The 20,791-nt window shown below is 37.6% G+C and overlaps 1 long non-coding RNA gene across 1 annotated transcript; it reads right to left on the bottom strand.

Moving 5' to 3' along the window:
- Nucleotides 1-4,267: 4,267 nt before the first annotated feature.
- Nucleotides 4,268-7,220, bottom strand: LOC145796448 (uncharacterized). The gene is made up of 3 exons (XR_014336859.1): nt 7,016-7,220; nt 6,302-6,337; nt 4,268-4,492 (listed from the first exon to the last, which is right to left on the bottom strand). It is a non-coding gene; the product is annotated as an uncharacterized LOC145796448 (long non-coding RNA).
- Nucleotides 7,221-20,791: the final 13,571 nt, after the last annotated feature.

Below are 20,791 nucleotides of genomic sequence, written 5' to 3'. Positions count from 1 at the left end.
TTGTTGTCCATAATTTTACTCCTCGCTCAAGCGACACTTCTTGCGCTCGAGCGGGACTTGTGAACTCTCAGTACTTTGCAGGTCTGCAAAATTACTGGAAGAGTGTATTCTACGCTCAAGCATTATTTTCTACGCTCGAGCGAGTCTCAGCTAGAGTGGTCTTTCTTGCCCTCGAGTGTTGGTTTGCTATTTTCAAAACTACTAGAAGTGTATATTCTACACTCGAGCATCACTTATTGCGCTCGAGCAGTGACGCCCTTTTTCATTCTGTCTTGGCACTCGAGTGTCACTTTTTGAGCTCGAGCGGAACAACTTGTTGTGTCTGACGCTCAAGCGTCATTTCTTACACTCGAGCGGACTGTGTGTATTTCAGTTTGTAAAAGCCACTTTTTCACCTCTCTCTCTCTAAAACATTCCAAAACTCTAGATCTAGAGCTTCTCTCTCTAAAACTCACTCTCTCTCTCTCTCTCTCTACATTTTCACCTAGATTTAGTGGTTTCTCTACCCTTGTGCCTTTGTTAAAAAGGTAGAGCATCTCAAGGGATACGTTTTCATCCAAATAGAGTTAGGTTTCGGTTTCATCCGAGTTTCTTCCTTGCTTTGCTCACTTATAGCTTTGAGGTAGGGATTTTCTACACTCTTCAATGGTTTTTAACCTAGCCGTTTGTTGTATATAAACAAAATTGTAATTTTGAAAGATTTTGAACAAACCTAGGTTTGGGTTTAAAATCAAAAGAGGAGTTTACATATGAGTGTATTGAAAATGGTTATGAGAGTGAATATGAAGTTTTGTTATAATAGAATTGTTGATTTTGATACTTGGATTAGATTTTGGAACGAAAAAGAATTTGCTCTAAAATGTCTCAAACATTTATTTTGTATAAATAAATGGAATTGGTATTGGAAATGTGAAATTGGATGGATGTTTATATAAATGGTGGAGTTGGATATGTATTATCACTCACCTATGGGAATTCAAATGGTTTATCTGTCTTGGACATTGTATATCTGTTTAGAAATATTTGTTTTGGACCATTGGTGGAGGATAGCTATGATGGTTGTAGAAATTGCATAAGGATTAGGTGAATTGAAACTAATTTCTCATTCGTTGTCATTGAATCTATGTTTTTAAATACATTGTATATGTATGATGTTTGAGAGAAGAAAGGGAATGTACTTCATCGAGTTAAGTTGGCCGAAGTGTCTAGGGCAAAAGTCCCAAAAACCATGAGTATGCATGGGTGCTGATTCCCACGGACGAAATATCTGTAAAATGGAAAATAGAAGTGATTGTATGATGGTTGCACTGGTTAGAAACCTATTAAGTTATATTCTTAGTTTGGGTTATCCGAATGAAATGGAAGTGATTTCAAGAATTGAAATATACAGTTAGTACTACATGGTTTGCAAAATAATTATGAAACGGTTTAACTATGGCATTGTATATGCATATCACACTTATAGTTTTGTTAAGATTCATATATTGTGTTAGATTATTTCTACTAGGCTTTGGCTTACCCTATGTGGGAAAAACCATTTTCAAGTGTTGGTGATATGCCTCCGCCAAGGGCTTAGCTTGGTAGGACCGTGGAGCTGAAGGCTCATCTTGTTTATTTTGCTTTTCATTCATTTTGTTCAAGCCTCGGGCTTCATCTGTATTGAGCTTAGGACTCACTTTTCCAAGCAGTGACTTGGAAAGATGTAATCCATCAAGGCATATGACTATCTGTGTAGCTTTCATTTCTTATTATCATCACGTGAATGTATATCAAGCTCTGATAAATGTAAGCATGTCATTTCAATTATACTTCCACTATGAGATGGGTTTATCGTATTTATTTTGGGGCATTACACCCACCATGGCACTGCCTCAACGAAGTGGCAAACATGAAATGATTAAGACCACAAACTTCTCTGCAAGGCACAATTCGGTTTGGATTCACATCTAAACACTCAGTCTCACTGAAACAGAAGAACAAATAAAATTATAGCTGAAAGGAGTTTTGTCAAAAAGGATTGCTAATTACAAAACCTAACAAGTTGGCTTATTAAAATAGTATTATATATATATATATATATATTTATTTTTATATATAATGCAAGGGACGTTTTCAACCTTCGTAACTCTAACCCTAATGGCTAGTGTTGACGGCCTTGGTTAATGGCATTTGATAGCCCTTATGATGATAACCTTCATGGCTAGGGACTCCCCTACTTGTATAAATAGAGGCCTTGCCCCTCTAACTTTGTAGGTTGATTTTGAAAAGGTTTTTGAGATGAAAAATGGTAATTTTTTAGATGAAGTTGGAGATGCTTCTTATATCAAAGAAAAGTTTAAAGAAAATTTTCCTATCTTCTTTTAGCTAGCCTCTTCTTTGGTCTGTAGACTGCAATCACCATACTTTTGACACTTTCTTTAGCAGCTGCAATGACTTGGGCTTGCTGTAACTTCATGTGATCAATGTCATTTTGCATTTCAGTCTGTTGAGAGATGAGTTGGAGAACTAAGCAGGCCAACTCATCCACCTTTTGTTCTAAAGTTGAGGATGATGAAGCAGGGACAATGTGAGAGGATGATGGAATGTCAAAGGTAGGGATGGATTTGGAATCTAGGTTTAGATTGTTAAGCCTAGAATTGATTGAAGCAATCCAATCCATCAAGGGACCCTGAACCATAAAGTCAAGATGCTCGATTTTTTGAGAGAGAGAGGAGAGGTCAGAAGAAGGTGGTGGAGTAGAGGGACCAGAGATGGAGAAAAGAAGTGTAGGACTGGTAAGAAAAGAGCCAGGGGTAGATAGACCAAGGGAAGACCCAGTTTTCTTGGTCTTGGTCCAGATCTTGTTGATCAGAGCATATCTCATATTTCTCAGAGTTTTCAACCCCATAACGAGAGGGGTCACGAGGGACTTTTCTTCCCTCTTTAAATCATTTTTGAAATGCTTGAAAATTTTTATGAAAATCATTCCATAGGGAAGAGTTTGGTTATTTTGCTTATGGGCACTGATAATATATTGAATCACCAAAAAATTGAAATCAGTGAGAAGGCCAGTGGATAGGGTCCAAATGAGATAAGTGTGACCATAGGTCACAGCATCAAAGCGACCGGACCTAGGGATAATGTTGTGGGTGATGATGTGATGTAACAGTCTCAGTTCTAGGGAAAGATCTTTCCCAGAGACAGTGACAAGATGACTTAGGTCGGGGTTGTTTGTGAGGAGACGGAGACGGAGACCAATGAGATAGGAGTATTGGGGTGTTTAAGAGCTATAGATGTATTGACCCTGTGTCCATCATTGGAGGTTTTCATAATGGAGTTAATGACAGAGGGCGTCAGAGTGAAAGAAACACCCTTTACAAAGCAGTTAAGGGTATGAGGAGACGAGGTTTCATCTTAAGAAAGATTTGCAAAAAAAACTCTTTAATGAGAGTAGGATAGATGTCACAGTCGAGTTTTAAAAAGGATGACCATTTTTTATTGTAAAACCAAGCTTTCACGGGAACAGAATGTTTTTCAAAGAGTACGGTGTCTATTGAGCATCCAGAAATTACCTTTCATAGATTAAAGTCCTTGTTGAAAGCAGATCTGCACTCAAGGTTCTTGAACCAAAGCATGGGAGGAGAGGCAGCGACGGCGGTGGAAGAGGAGGAAGTGCGTGGTCACTTTCGTGTTGGAACAAGAGAAGGGCCTTGAGAATCCATGGAGAGAAAGAGTAGAGATCGTGAGAGAGATGAAGGAAGATCGGAATGGGAATCGCCGAAGAGAGTCACCAGAATAGAAAAAGGGGCTAGGGCTAGATTTTGGAAGGGTCACAGAAGAAAAGGGAAAGGTTGCGGTATATATATAGTCGTGAGAGGGCGTCGACCCTCATGAAGACAGGAGTCAACCCTTTGAATTTGAAAAGACCGCACGCTAAACCTTTAGCCAAAGACAGGTGTCGACCCTTAGGAAAAGGGGGTCGACACTAAAAAGCAGTGTCCTCAGATTCATCAGGTGTCGACACCTTCGAAGAGAGGTGTCGACCCTAAGAAACAAAAGGCACAAGCTTGGTTCACAAGGTGTTAACTGTCACGCCCCAAACCCGCCCCTAGAAGTTTGGCCATGACCACTTAAGAAACGGACACTTAACCTGTTTTATATCTATATATATGGGGCCTGAACGGAAGCACTAAATATTAAAATTTGACATTGGAAACAAACTCCATCAAGCTACTACTATCATGCCAGGATCACAAACTTTTAACAAACAAATAAAATCTAAAACATACACCTGAACATCGGTTATATACATATATATATACAGACCCAGCCCTATTATTGGGCATATACAAAAACATGAGAGCTATATACATCACTCTTAGATAGACATTCAAAAAGCAAGCCAACATCTTGTCAGCTTAACAAAATCAATGACTGTGTATAATGCCTGGACACACGAAGGTTGACAAAGGAAGGCAGCGTCATGGCTAGGACTGACCATCTGATTGGTGACCTACAGAAACAAACATAACAGAGAGTGAGCCGAACTCAGTGAATAGTAATACATGAATAAAACAATGCTTAATTTGAAACATAACACAGGGCAATGCATATAAAGATGTAGAGTTCACATAGTTAGTCTGATTCTGTGCTAAGTACATAATGGCCTTAGGTTCAATCTTGCAACATAAACATGGTGGCTATAAGCCCTTGAAACATGTGGCATGAAGCCCTTATAACATATGGCACTAAGGCCCTTGAAACAAAGAACTTGTAACATCCTTGAACTTGTAACAAACTTAAACTTGCAACATACACTTGAAACATACCTGAATATGCTTGAACTTGTAACATACTGAAAACATGCCTAAAACACACTTGAACATCATTCTTTAATTCGAACGGAACATATCATAACTAGAGCATTTCTTGTTGTACCATGTCATTATCGTACGCTTAACAATGAGAGACTAATTCACATTCTCATGAGGTTCACACAATGATTCTAAACTTTGCACTTATAACGTAGATTCTGAATAACTTCCAATTTATAAGCATCATAGCAAAATAACTTCAATTCATATGGATGCACATAGCTACTCTTATATTTACTCAGAATCCATCATTCCAGAATGAACATAAGCTCTTTTGGGTAAATGACTTACTCTACGTGCTCTATTAATCAATAGCATATACCTTTGTTTAATCATTCATATATGTTAACATAGTTGTCTTGCCTTGCCTTGTAATTAACAGAGTCCTAATGGTAACCGTTACATCATTCCCATGAGTTGACATAATTAACGTAAAGTTGACAGGACATTCCTGATAATTAGTAACGAAAAGTAAGCACATTTTCATTAGATTACAGATGACTTTATCGATTTCACAATTTCATAGTTCGGCCCTTGGCCTAAGAGGTTTTTCACATTCACAATAGCCTTTGGGTTTCATAGAGTCACAACTTATCACATCGGCCTTCGGCCCTTTAGATTCACAAGTTCACAAGTTTGGCCCTTGGCCTCATAGCTTCATAAGTCACAAATCGGCCCTTGGCCACATAGGTTTAATCTTCACAAATGGCCCTTGGCCACACAGATTTAATCTTCACATATGGCCCTTGGTCACATAACTTCATATTTCACAAATGGCCCTTGGCCACATAGATTTATAATTCACAAATGGCCCTTGGTCACATAACTTCATATTTCACAAATGGCCCTTGGCCACATAGCTTCATATTTCACAAATGGCCCTTGGCCACATAGATTTATAATTCACAAATGGCCCTTGGTCACATAACTTCATATTTCACAAATGGCCCTTGGCCACATAGCTTCATATTTCACAAATGGCCCTTGGCCACATAACTTCATATTTCACAAATGGCCCTTGGCCACATAGATTTATAATTCACAAATGGCCCTTGGTCACATAACTTCATATTTCACAAATGGCCCTTGGCCACATAGCTTCATATTTCACAAATGGCCCTTGGCCACATAGATTTATAATTCACAAATGGCCCTTGGCCACATAGCTTCATAATTCACAAATGGCCCTCGGCCATGTCGTTTCATATTTCACAAGTTGGTGATCCATACTTCACAAATTCGATATGCATATTTCACAAATCCTTTTTGATGTTTCCATAATTTCACAATGTTCCTCATATAGCATACGCCTTTGATGTTACCATAATTTCACAATATTTACGTAGCATACATAACATACATGTCAACATAATTCTTATGACGAAGATCATAACGTCAATAACAATAATCATTAATGATTAAAGATACATCGAAGTACTACTACTCACAGTGTTTAGATGCTAGGTCCGTCCCTGCAGATAATCCTACACAATTCAATTCAACAACATTTAACACACTTCGACATAACCTCACATAATTATCACTATCCAATACAATCCACAATACTTAATATTATTCAACTCAATACAACCAAATATAATTCCACATAATTCAAATTAAATTGCTAAGACTCAATTCAATATTCCGTAGCCAAGTTTACATCATCCACAAACCCTTCCCCCCAATCTCCTTTCTCATTAAGACATGATTCACAGTGCTCATAACAAAGTTCATTCGCACATTCTAAACATAATTTCCAAGTATCACCAAATTCCAATTAAACTTGTATATACATAATTCAATACCTCAATTTCATTATTCTACTTTCAATTTGGGTTAAATCTTTGGTTATCATCAATAATCAACCTAGGGTTTCAAGGAAAAAGAGGATTGTTAACAAAAATCAAACTTCTTAAATCATCACTCCTAATTCCAATTTTCCAAATGATTTTACATCTAGGATTCTCAATCCATCACTTAAACCCATCAATTTAATTCCCAACATCACAAACATTAAAACCCCCAATGTTCAAACCCAAAATTCCCAAAATCTCATAATTTCTTCTATATACATAACATTAATGAAAATTGAACCATTATACAATGAAAATACCTCAAATCTATCTATGGATGTAAATATTGAAGAGTATTAAAACCCTTACCTCAAGAATCAAACAAAGGAGCAAGGATTGAGAAGAATCCTCCAAAATCTCGAAATTCCAACCGGTAGAACATAATAATCTTCATGCTTCTTCACTTTTTGATGGATGATCTTGATCAAAACTAAGAGAAATGGAAGGTTTTGGAGATTAAGGACCTAGGGTTTTCGGACCTAGGGGAGAGGGATGAAGAGGGGAAAAGGAAAATGTAAGAAATGATCCAAAAAATCTCATTTTAAGCTGTCGTCCCGTAATTCCCGCTCGAGCGGAGGAATTCCCGCTCGAGTGTACCTGTTTTCAGCACAGATATGAAAATTTCAAACAGGCGTAACTCTCTCATCCGGATTCTTGTGCTCAAATTGAAGCCCCGAAAATAAGCTTTCCAATGGTTCTAACCTCACATCCAAATTCCAAGTGTGGAACAAGAAAAGGTAAAAAGAGTGACGGTTGGTCGTAATCGAATTATTCAAATTAAAGTTTTTGATCCAATCTTACTTTACCATCATCTTATCATCTCAATCAATACCCCAAAATAAGGTAAGACTATTCCAAACACACTAAGAAGAACATCAAAAATGAGTCCATGTGTCTCAGAATCAAACTTAACCAGGCGACCCGCTTGAGCGCCCACTTATACGCTCGAGCGGAAAATCACCTCTCCCAGAATTTCAGTCCGCCTGCAAAATTACTGGAAACCCCAAAAGGACGCTTGGACGCCAACTACTCCGCTCGAGCGGAGGGAAAAATTTTAGATTGTTTGGTAAAGGTCACCAATTCCAGTTTTAAAGACATAACCCAACGGATAGTTCTTCAATTCCAATAGCAAGCACATTAACCCCTAATTAAATAAGGATAACTTTCTATACGCACTTTGGGGTCATTACATTAACCCTATAGAGTAGGGGGTCGACCCTTAAAGGTCCTAGAAGGCAAAAACTAGTGTTTTTCACATCAAATTTCTCAAAGAAGCATAATAACACATAGTTTAACATCACATGGGAATATTTAAAATACCAAGCTCAGTTCATATAAAGTAGAAATGTTTCTCATTGAGAGGATTTGTAAAGATATCGGCCAATTGTTGACTTGAATTCACAAATTCGAGTTCAATGTCACATTTAAGTACATGATCTCGTAGAAAGTGATGCCTTATTTCAATGTGTTTAGTGCGTGAGTGCTGTATGGGATTTTTTGAAAGATTAATGGCACTAGTGTTATCGCATTTAGCAGGTATGTAATCAAAGTGAAGTCCAAAATCAAGAAGTTGTTATTTCATCCAAAGCATTTGAGCACAACAACTAGCGGCAGCAATATATTCCGCTTCAGTTGTAGATAAAGCCACGGAATTTTGTTTCTTACAAAACCAAGATGTGAGTGAATTTCTAGGAAAATGACAATTGCCACTAATGCTTTTACGGTCAAGTTTACATCCCGCAAAGAAGGCATCCAAGTAACCAGAAAGGTCAAAAACATTTTGTAGACGTCCCCGAACGTCCCGGGAGGGAGATCCTATTTTGTTCATTTAGGGCTCACTACAGTTCGGACTCAAATGTCACGGTCCTGTATCTAATTTCACAGAGTGCACCGCAAGACCGATGGATCATCAAAGAGTCCAAATCCGACAAATCGTTTTTGAAAATATATTTTTTTGAAAGAAGTGCCAAACATGGACTGCTTTGCCAGATACAGAGTCGCCACCTAAATATTTTATTTTGGGAAATTTAGGAAACCCTAACTCGTTTGCCTATGGCCACATGTCCGTCATCACCAAAGTTGCCTCGGCTCGGGAACTTGGGTACGATTGGGAAAGGTCACTTCGTGAGCACCCCCGCTCGCTCGATCAAAGATCGGCCTCTACTAAACATGATATCGAGTTTTAAAAACATATGTGCTCTTATTCCAGTTATTAGCCTAGAATTACTATGTGATGCGCACAGCATACAAGTATAGACTGGGTCGCCTGAATTGGAACAAAGCATCTCATGTTTGTTTTGAAAATGGTTTGCTACTCGTAAGTAGGCTTAAAATGCAGATTTTGCCACCCTCGGGTGGGCTTAGAAAACATGATTTTGCCACTCTCAAGTGGGCTTAAAACTCACAGTCAATGCATTATTCCAATTCAGATAACCCAACCTTCACCCACAGGCATTCAGGCAGGTATATCACATAAGCACATAGCCTCATGGTAAGCATGCTATCATGGCAGTCACTCACACGCATGCAAGGATGCTAAAGCATAAAACTTACCGAGTACTCCAAGCCAAAACAAAAGCTATGTTAGAAATCTATGCATGATCCTAACTATACAGAAATACCTAATGCAACACATGCAAAATGCAACTATAGTAGGCTCAGCTATTCTAAAGATGGCATGTGAAATGCTACAACTAACAAGTATTCAACTCGGAATTGTAATACAATACGGTTAGTATGATGCGCCGAGCCCGGTGCATGCAAGACAGATGAATGAATGCAAACATGCGAGCATAAGTATGCTAATTGAAACATGCCCTAATCTAACCATCATAAGCTAATAAATAAAAGGGAGAAAGACGTTGGGTTAGAAGACATACATCACACACATGCACACTTATTACAATTGTGCCCTCGTTCGGAGGATCCGAAAGAATATTACAAACTATCTAGCTAATCTAAGCTAAATAACAAATTACAGCTAATTATTACACAACATTAATTGATCAACAAATTAACTAAGTAAGCAATAAACTAGCATGCAAACTAAATACAATGGACTGCCTCAGCTCTGTTTTGGATGGCGAAGGGTGTATGCATGCTCGAGTCGCCTTGTCGGTAAATTCCATCTCGATGCCTCACCTCGCCTTTGTTTGCAATTGATCTCAGAAACTTGTACAAAGCTCCAGAAGGCTGCAACTCCACCTTGGGAAGGCTGCCGACCAGATATTGGCTTGGGAAACACCTGCCGACCACCCTTTGTGGTGGAAACCAAAAAAGGTGGTCAGCCTGCCAGAAAAACTGGTCGACCGACCACTTTCTGCCCTTGGATTCTGGTTTTTCTGCAACAAAGGCCAGAGGGAGAGAAAGCAAGATATTTTCAACATATGTGTGCAAGACCACTCTCTCCGTCCTTGCACAAGCTCAAGGCAGTGTAGACCTTGATCCTCGTGCCACCAATCATGCATCTCGATGCATGATGGCCGAGAAGTCGAATTGCATGACTCAATGGAATGAATGCAAGTATAAACACAACAAGGCCTAAACTCCATCATGGATAATCCGGAGCGTCGGCAATCGGGAATCAAGGCACGTTTCGTCACTTGGAGTACGAAACGTCCCTCATTTTGTGTGTTTGGACTAAACCCTACTCCAAACACAATGCAATATGCATGATATGCATGAATGCAATTCTAACATGCAATCCTAGATGCAATGCCACTGAATAACGCAAACATGCAAGGGATGAAAATGCAAACATGCACCTAGCATATACAATGCTAACACTACATGGCATGCATAATGCTTATGAACTAAATGCGACTAACAACCTATGGCATACTCAATGCGACTAACAACCTAGCATACACAATGTGAGGAATGACATGGCATACACAATGCTAACAACATAACATGCACAACACATTGCAACATGGCATACACAATGCAAGGTGGACTTAAACCAATATGAGTGGACCTCAGCCACACTCAAATCAGTGGCCATGTGATGGAAATGAGACAACCGAAACACATGCAAACATGCACGATGCAAGGGACCAATCCTAAGGCATCAAATGCCACTCTACCAAAGCATGGTAAAGGATGAAACATGGCATAAAATGACACATGATACAGCTCTGAAATGGCATAAAATATGGTCTCGAAACATGCAAATATGGCACACAATGCAAGCTAGGGGGCCTGGGTACCGAAACTAGTGAAGTGCGTTACACTAGAGGTACCCAAAGCAATGCACCAAAGGCAAAACCAACCCCAAACAGACCCTAGGCAGGTCTGAAACAGTGGGGAAATGGCCTAAAATGATGGCTCAGAATGCAACGAAATGGAGCTCATTCAATGGTCTGAAAACAAAGCATACAAGTCCGACTCTCAAACACATTTAAAGAGTACAAAACATGGCAATATGGCATTCAAACAAGCTCTGAAATATGATGTATAATGAGCCCAAAACATGAACACACCTCAGCATATGCATGGAATGAACCTCGAAACTCAAAGTTAAGCATGGGTATTGAACTACAACTATGCAAAACCAACATTATTCAACCATGAGACCCAAAAACAGAGCTAGGGAAGTCCAAAATAAGCACAATATCAGTTTAAGGCATGGCCAAAAAGTGTTAAAATCAAGGGTCAACAAAGCATGCAAAGAAAGCTAGTGAACCATGAGTTACATTACAACTATATGGAGCATATGAAGGCTCACCAAACCAGCCAAAATAGGAGTATGCCATGCCAAAATATGCCCAAATAACCACTGAAACTCAGTCAATGCATGCAAGAATGATGGGCTCCTTTGAAAGGCCAATAAGGGGGCTGTTCTACACATGCATGATGGACACACACAATGGAAAATCCACCTCTGGACAGAGGTTCTGAGGGTCCCAAAACCCACTAAAAAGAGCTTGAAAGGGGTCTAGGAAACATGCAAATAAAGGCCCCTTTGAAAGGCGTTGAATGGGATTGTTCTACACATGCATCAAAGACACAAAATACGGCCAAAAGGGCTTTGGGCAGAGTCAAGGGAGACCTTGAAACTCACAAATAATGGCTTGAAACAAGACTTCTCAATATGCAAAATGGAGCTCCTTTGGAAGGCCAACAAAGCTAGTAAAGTGAACAAGGGGTGAGAGGGTCACCCCTCTCTGATTTTAGGGCTCAAAAACACATCTAAGCCACTGAAAATCCACTGGATTTCAGTGGCTAAAAGGCCAAACCAAGGCCAATGCAAATGCTCAAATGCATGGCTCAAAGCATGAGGAAATGAAGCATGAAAGGGGGTAGATGACCCCGAACATAAAAATGACCTTGAAAAAACTTGAAGAGCTCAAAACAAGACTTTTTTTAGTTTATGTCGAAGTCCAAAAATGCTTGCGAACAGGGCTAAACTATGGAGCAAAACAATGTCAAAATGAGGGAAACGGAGACTTACCCTTGAAGAGAAGAAGACCAGCAGCTTCTGGACCAAAATAGTGAGTCTTCAACCTCTGAAAATCAGCTCCAAGGTGCTTGGATGGATGGTGGAGGTGTTATGCTAGGAGGTGTAGTGTAAATGGCCAAGAATAATGGAGTTTGGAGGCTTGGGATGTAGAGATATATGGAGGAGTGTATCTATCTTGAGACCAAAATGTTCAACCCTTGCAAGTGGAGAGGAGGGTTTGTTTTATAGAGGAAGAGAGCCAAGGCTTCTTGGAGAAGCCTCAAGAGAGGGTCAAAGCTTCTCAAACAAGCTTAACCAAAAGGGTCAAGCTTCTTGAGGAAGCTAGACCAAAGGGGTCAAGCTTCCTCAAGAAGCTTGGCAAAAGGGTCAAGCTTCTCCTTGAAGCTAAGCAAATGGACCAAAGCTTCCTTAAGAAGACAAACAAGAGGGTGAAATCTCGGAGAGAGGGTCAAATGCTTCACAGCTGGAACAGCTGTGTTGCACTCAAGAAGGCCAAAAAGCAGAAGGCTGGTCGACCAGTTCAAGTGGTCGACTGACCACTTGTCCTGGTCGGCCGACCAGGGTTCAAAAGGTTCAATGTGAAAAGCTGGTCGGCCATACCAGAAAGGTGGCCTCCCAGATGAGTACAACACAGCTGTATGGTGGGAGACTAGAAGTTGTGACCCAGGAGAGTGGAAAATCAGCTTTCTAGCAAGGTTCAAAAGGGTCAGGAAGAAAATCTAGTCGGCCTACCCATATTGGTGGCCTCCCAGATGAGTACAACACAATGGTGGTATGGGAGACCAGAAATTATGGCCCAAAAGTGAGGAAAACCAGCTTTCTATCAAGAAAATCGGCTGGAGGAGAGAGAAAATGATTTCCAAAAGAATTGCTAGTCTCCCACTATAGTACCACCTTCCAAGCAATGAAAATAGGGTCTATACCAAAAATGAACCCTAACCGATGCAAAACGAGGGTTCGGGGGCCAAAACACGCGGCCTGGGGCCCCCGAAAAGAGGCTGCTAGGTACCGGAAGTGGCGTGTGACCACGAAGGTGGTCTCTCGGGCCACAGTGTCCCTCAAAAGAGAGGAAACAAGGTGTATACCAAAAATCGGAGCAAATGGAGGTAGTTAAGCAGTCCCGAACAGAGGCACACGGTCGACGGCTCTGAAAATCGGTAACTGGTCTCCAAACGGGAAAAATGGCCTACAACCACGAAACGTAGCCTACGGCCACTGAGAGATGGTCTACGAGACCTCTCCCTCCCTTCGGGAAAAGAAAACAGAGAAAACAAGACCTGGTTCACAAACCGAGACAAAGCACAAAAGAGACCCGAAATCTAGGGGCAAGGCTTGCAACTGAGACTCTGAAACCTCAGAATGAGCACAATATGCATCATCACCGAGCGCTCAAACGATGACGTCTGAGTCTTAAGGTCAGTCAAAAATGGGGTGTCTACACATTTGTTTTAAGGTACCAAAGGTCCAAAAGTGGAGTACCAATGAGATATCTGAAAATGCGCTTTACTACGGTGACATGTGATTCTTTTGAAGATGATTGAAAACGAGCACACATTCAAACACTAAACATGATATCGGGTCTACTAGCTGTTAGTTAGAGTAAGAAACCAATCGTACCATGATATTTCTTTTCGTATACCGGCTTACCTTGCTCATCTTTGTCGATTTTAATCGATGTGCTCATGGGAGTTGTTGCAGGTTTGGACAAGTCCATTTCAAACCTTTTGAGGAGATCTTTGATATATTTGGCTTAAGATAGATGAATGCCATCATGGGTTTGTTTTATTTGTAATTCGAGAAAATATGTCAACTCTCTCATCATACACATTTTGAATTCTCCATGCATATCCTTAGCAAATTCCTCACACAAAGATTCATTAGTAGTACCGAATATGGTATCATTAACATAAATTTGAACAATAAGCATATCATCATTTTTGGTTTTTACAAAGGGAGTGGTATCAATTTTTCCGCGAGAAAAACCTTTATCAATAAGAAAGTTGCTTAAACGCTCATACCAAGCTCTAGGGACTTGTTTCAAACCATACAAAACTTTTGAGAGTTTAAAAATGTGGTCCGGGTGTTTGTGATTTTCAAAATCGAGAGGTTGTTCAACACACACTTCCTTTGAAATATATCCATTTAGAAAAGCACTTTTCACATCTATTTGGTAAAGTTTAAAGTTTCTAAAACAAGCAAATGCAAGCAACATGCGAATGACTTCAAGACGTGCAACTAGTGCAAAAGTTTCATCAAAATCAATGTCCTCTTCTTGGTTATAACCTTGGGCTACAAGTCTAGCTTTGTTTCGAATAACAACCCCAGATTCATCCATTTTGTTTTGAAAAACCCATTTAGTTTCAATAACGAAATGATCCTTAGGATGAGGAGTCAAGAACCAAACTTCATTTCTTTCAAACTGATTTAACTCTTCTTGTATAGCAAAAATCCAATTTTCATCGTGTTCAGCCTCAGAAAAAGTTTTTGACTCAATTTGAGAAACAAAAGCTAAATTGTCACAAACGTTATGAATAGAAGAACGAGTTCTTACACCTTGTGTGGCATCTCCTATAATGAGATCCTTGGGATGTCCATGAGCATACTTTCATTCTTTAGGTAGATCATTTTCCTTCATTGGATGGGCATATTCTTTTTAAAGGTCTTCCATAGAGACTTCAATATTTGATTCCAAAGAATGAAGTTCATCATTTTATGATAAGTAAATGCCTTCAATTTTTGGATTAGAATCTGCAACATCATCAATAGCAATATTCTTGGAAGTAAAGGAGTTAGATTCATCAAAAGCAACATGTATGGATTCTTCAATGAGTAAAGTTCTTGTATTAAAGGCACGATATGCTTTACTAGAATTTGCATAGCCAAGAAACACGACTTCATTAGATTTTGCATCAAACTTCCCAAGATTTTCTTTATTGTTATTAAGTACAAAACATTTATAGCTAAATTCATGAAAATGACCAATGTTGGGTTTTCTACCTTTCCACAATTCATATGGTGTTTTCTTAAGTATGGGTCTAATCATGGCACGATTAATAACATAACAAGCTGTATTGACGGCTTTCGCCTAAAAATATCTTGGCAAATTATTTTCACAAAGCATAGTCCGAGCCATTTCCTCAAGAACTCCATTTTTTCTTTCTACAACACCATTTTGTTGAGGAGTCCAAGGAGCAGAAAAATTATGATCAATGCCATGCTCATTACAAAATAGAATAAACTCATCATTATCAAATTCTCTACCATGATCACTTCTAATGTTACAAATAGTAAGACTAATCATGTTTTGAATACGTTTACAAAGAGCTGTGAGTGTAGAGAAAGTATCACTTTTGTGTGCCAAGAAAATCACCCAAGTGAATCTAGTATAGTCATCCACACAAACAAGACAATAAGATTTACCACCAAGACTCAAAGTTCTAGAAGGTTCGAACAAGTCAATATGCAACAATTGAATAGGTCTAGAAGTGGAAATAATATTTTTAGATTTGAAAGAAACTCTTGTTTGTTTTCCTTGTTGACAAGCATCACAAAGTCTATCTTTTTCAAAATCAATTTTTGGTAAACCTACAACCAAATCAAGTTTTGAGAGTTTTGAAAGCAAATCCATATGAGCATGTCCTAGCCTCCTATGCCATAGCCATTCGGATTCATTTATAGCAGATAAGCACTTAACATTATGATTAAGAGATAAACTATGCAAACCAAATATATACACATTTTCATGCCTATGACCAACAAAAAGCACTTTGTTTTCAGCAGAATTTTTAATGGTGCAGTGGGATTTTTCAAAAGTGGCATGATTTCCTTTATCACACATTTGACTAATACTATGCAAGTTATGTTTCAATCCTTCAACAAGCAACACATTTTCGATGATGGGTGAAGAAGTTTTACCAATACTACCTTCGCCGATGATCTTTTCCTTACTATTGTCTCCGAAGGTCACGTGACCTCTTTCTTTGGATTTAAGGGTTGAGAACATTACTCTATCGCCAGTCATGTGCCTTGAGCACGCAATATCAAGGTATCACCAGTTGTTGCTAGATTTTGACCTAAAGCACACCTACAAAAATTAGATTTTTGTTAGCCTTTTGGTACCCATTCTTTTTTGGATCCATGAGTGTTAGGAGTTGAAGTGTTTTTAGGAACCCACTTCTTTTTCATTCTATCAAATGAGTTTCTCTTAGCAGGACATGAAGGAGAGATGTGATCTCTTCTTCCACAATAACGGCAAGTGAGATGAGAATGGTTACATGATGCATAAACAAAGGTCTTTTCGGAATTTTTTGCTTTTGAAAAAGGTTTATAGCTAATCCCCATTCATCCAAAGGTTTGATTTTGACTTTTGAGAATTTTATCTAAGGTATCTCTACCTTGAGTAAATTTTGAAAGAACATTTTTTAAATCTTCTATGTTTTCATTTAAGATAATTTTCTCCTTTTTCAAAATTTCATTTTCCTTTTGTAAATCATCTACTTTCTTTTCAAAAATGAAAAATTCTTTCTCCTTTGAAAATTCTTTCTCCTTTTTCCATTGTCAAGTCTTCATTTTCTAAAGTATTGATCTTAAAAGTCAAGGATTCCTTTTCTTGAGATAAACTTGAGATCATTTTCTTTTGACAACAACTTTTTATACTTAATTTTTTAAATTCAGCATGCAATTCATCAAAAGTAGTTTGTAATTCATCAAAGGTAAAGGAGTCATCATTTACCTCATCTTCAAGTGCCATCAAGCATAGATTTGCGACTTTATTTTTGCAAATATCCATCTCCGAGTCGCTGTCATCACTGTCTTCCCCCTATGCTGCGATCATGGCTTTCTTCTTATCCTTCTTGAATTGTTTTTTGAGCTCTGGACATTCCGATTTGTAGTGTCCCGACTTATTACATTCATAGCAAGTAACTTCAAATTTTTTACGACTTTCTCCTTTTTGAAGATTTTTGTTGAAGTCTTTTCTAAAGAACTTCCTTACACATTGTTTCTTCTTCACAAACCTTTTGAATCTTTTAGTAATGAAAGCCATTTCTTTATCTTCCTCTGAAGCATCTTCTTCTTCCTCTTGAGATTTTGAGGTAGACTTGAAAGCTATCCCTCTCTTCTTATTCTTGTCTTCTTCTTCTTTTCCTTCTTGCATGATGATTTCATAGGTTAGGAGAGATCCCATTAGCTCATCAAGACTCAATGTTGACAAGTCTCTTGCTTCTATTACTACAATAACTTTGTTCTCCCAACTTTTTGGCAATGATCGGAAAACTTTCTGACAATTTCTGCATTTGTATAAGTCTTCCCAAGAGATTTAAGACTGTTTATAATATCTGTAAAGTGAGTGAACATTTGGGATATGTTCTCATCTGATTTCATCTTGAAGAGCTCATAGTTATGAACCAGTAAGCTCACTCTAGACTCTTTGACTTGAGTGGTTCCCTCATGAGTTACAATAATTTTATCCCAAATTTCTTTCGCTATGGTACAAGTGCATATTCTGTTAAAACTCAGTAGCATCAAGTGCACAATACATTATATTAACAACTTTGGCCTTTGATTGAATATCTGTATAATCAGCACTTATCCACTCACTCTCAAGTTTGGGTACTAGCAGACCATCTATGGTTTTCGTGGGGACCTTAGGACCATCACAGATGATTTTCCAAACCTCATAGTCAATAGATTGGATATGCATAATCATACTGGTTTTCCAATAGTTAAAATTTGTGCCGTTGAAGAAGGGTAGTCTGTTTAAGGCTTGACATTCAGGAACAGAAGAGCTAGGGGTTGCCATAGATCACTCTGAGACAGTTAAGTCACAATATTAAAAACGAGGCTCTGATATCAATTGTTATACAATAAAGCAACCCAAGATGGGGTGAATTGGGTAATAGAAAATTTAGCCAGAAAATAAATTTCAAAGACTAAGAGATTAAATGCAGTAGATAATAATAAGTACATAGAAAATAAAATAAAGGAAAGAACAGCTTGACACAAGGATTTATAGTGGTTCAGCTCACCAGCCTACATCTACTCCTCAAGAGACCTCCTTGAGAATTTCTTCACTAAGAATCAATGCACCACCAAGCTTCTCCTAGCTTGTGGATTTTTACAAAGGACTTACTTCAATTTGTTGAGGACCTCTCAACAAAATGCCTCACTTTATAAGTGTTTCATTCAGAGAATAAGGAACAATAACAAAAGGTACAATTGTCCTCTTTAACAAATATTCTCTCTCAAAAAATGGATATGAAAGTGTAAGGTAATTTAAGTCTCACTCAGATATGAAAATGGAAATACAATGTAGTGTATTAAAGGCTCTTAGTTGCTCTTGAATACTCTAGATTTGTTGTATTAAAGAAGTGTGTGGAATGAACAAGGAGAGCATCATCTTTATAGCATTAATGGTTTCTAGCTGTTGAAGAGAGGAGATTTGAATCTCCTAACCGTTGGAGCAAAACAAGGAAAATATCTTCCAACTGTGTTTGATCAAAGTATGGAGAAAGCAGACTGTATGTAGGTCTTGGGAAAAGAAGGATCATTAAATGTATAAACTTTTTTTTTAATGCTCAACCTTATAAGTCAACTTCTTGGAGAAGATGTGGTGCCAGAAGATCTGCTCAGAGGTCAGAAATGATGACATGTTCTGTACACAAATCTGAAAAAGTGGCTGTGAAAAGGTCTGTGACAGTCCAGATCTGATTTGGTAGCTGAATTTTTCAAACCCATATTTGCAGGTGTCAACCCCTACAACTTGGGTGTCGATCCTTTTCTTTTCTCTCTTCTCTGCGTTGAGTTTCAAATGTTCTTGGTGCCGACCCTTATCATTCTTAGTATAGACTCTTGCTGCCAGATTGCATTCTGAATTTTAGCATCAACCTTATGGTTATTGGTGTCAACCTTTGCTGTTAGATTGTGTTCTGAAATTTAGTGTCGACCCTTGCTGTCTTGGTGTCGACCCTTACTGCTAGATTGCATTCTGAAATTTAGTGTCGATCCTTACTGTCTTGGTGTCGACCCTTGCTATCTTGGTGCCGACCTTTAGACCTGTTTTAAGCATGGATAGAGTTTTGCAACCAAGTGCTAATATCATGTTTTGAGGGGCTAAAAACCATTGAAAAACAACACTCTAAAGCCATATAACTTTTAGAAACATGAAGCAAAATTTTTATACTATTATTTTGAAAACTTTGACTAACAAAATAAATTCAAAATATTTGTCAATAATCAAAATCAATAGAAATCTAAAGTTGAATAACCTTGGGGCTAACATAAGTAATACAGGGTATTTATTAGATATTGATTGTACTACAAACCCCAATGAAGTAATAAACAATGGAAGAGAGACATGCACCATATCTTAAATTATATTGAACATAGCCTTACGGTTATAGTAGCAAGCTGGTATGACAATCTAAGAGAAAGTGACAAAGAAAAATGAACAACAGAAACTACCCCGGAAGGTATGTTAAACATAATTGTAAAATATATTGAAAAAGAATTTGTAAGAAAAGAGTGGGATGAAGATAAAAGAAAAAGAGAATGGGTCAAGAAATTAAGTAATATAGAAATATGTAATATGGAATATATAGAAAATTATATATGAATACTCCTATTATTATTATCAAATAGGTAGAAATAAAATTCATTTAACAATATTTTTTCATAAATTACCATATCCTATAAATGTTAATATAGAAGAAAAATATGAAAAATGGTTAAAAGAATTAGGACATGCCACAAGTGACACCTTGGTCATAGAATTAAATATCTAAGAGAATGGGTAGAGCAAAAATGCATGAGAATGAAACAAAGAAGAAAAATAAAAATAAAAATAATATTTACATTGCTGGCAAACATCTAATTCATGAGGATGTGAGCCTTTTAGAAGAAAAACATATAATAAGAAAAAGAAAACATTTTATAAAAAAAAAAAGTTTTAATAAGCAAAGAGGAGAAAAATACAAAAGAAAATATTATAAAAAAAACCCTATAATTTCAACAAAAGAAGAAGGCTTTTTAGAAAATAATAATAATTATTGTCCAGAAGGAAAAAAGACCTATAAATGTTGGTCATGTGGAGAAATAGGCCACTTTGCTAATCAATGTAGAAATAAAAAGAATAATAAAATAAAAGTCTTAGGAAGTCTGGATTATGCGGAATTAGAAGAAGAAGAAGCTTTAGAATTAGCTTTAGAGAATAATAAAGGAATAGTAGAATTAATTAAAGAAGAAATAGAAATAAAAGACGAAGGATATAGCGACATCGAGGAAGAGTCAAATTTTATGATGACAAAAAAAATAAGTATAGAAAATTTGAGAGGAGAACAATTTGTCATAGAAAATTCTCAAGAAAAAGAAATAGAAAAAGAGTGGATATTACCAATAATATGAAAAGACGAAATATATCAAAAATCAATATTCAAATTAAAAAGTAAATATATATGTGAAAAGATGGAAGGAGATATTGAAATTAAGGATTGTGAATATGAGATAGGTGAAATAAATTCAATAAATTATGAAAATATATTAAAGAATAATAAAGATAATAAATATAAATATATGCATATAGGGAGTGTACAAATATAAATAACACCGTTATTTGACAAAGGACAAAA

This window comes from Camellia sinensis, chromosome 1 (genome assembly GCF_055761805.1).
Source record: "Camellia sinensis isolate YWXY chromosome 1, ASM5576180v1, whole genome shotgun sequence".
Lineage (NCBI taxonomy): Eukaryota > Viridiplantae > Streptophyta > Magnoliopsida > Ericales > Theaceae > Camellia > Camellia sinensis.
This window is presented reverse-complemented; position numbering and strand designations above follow the sequence as displayed.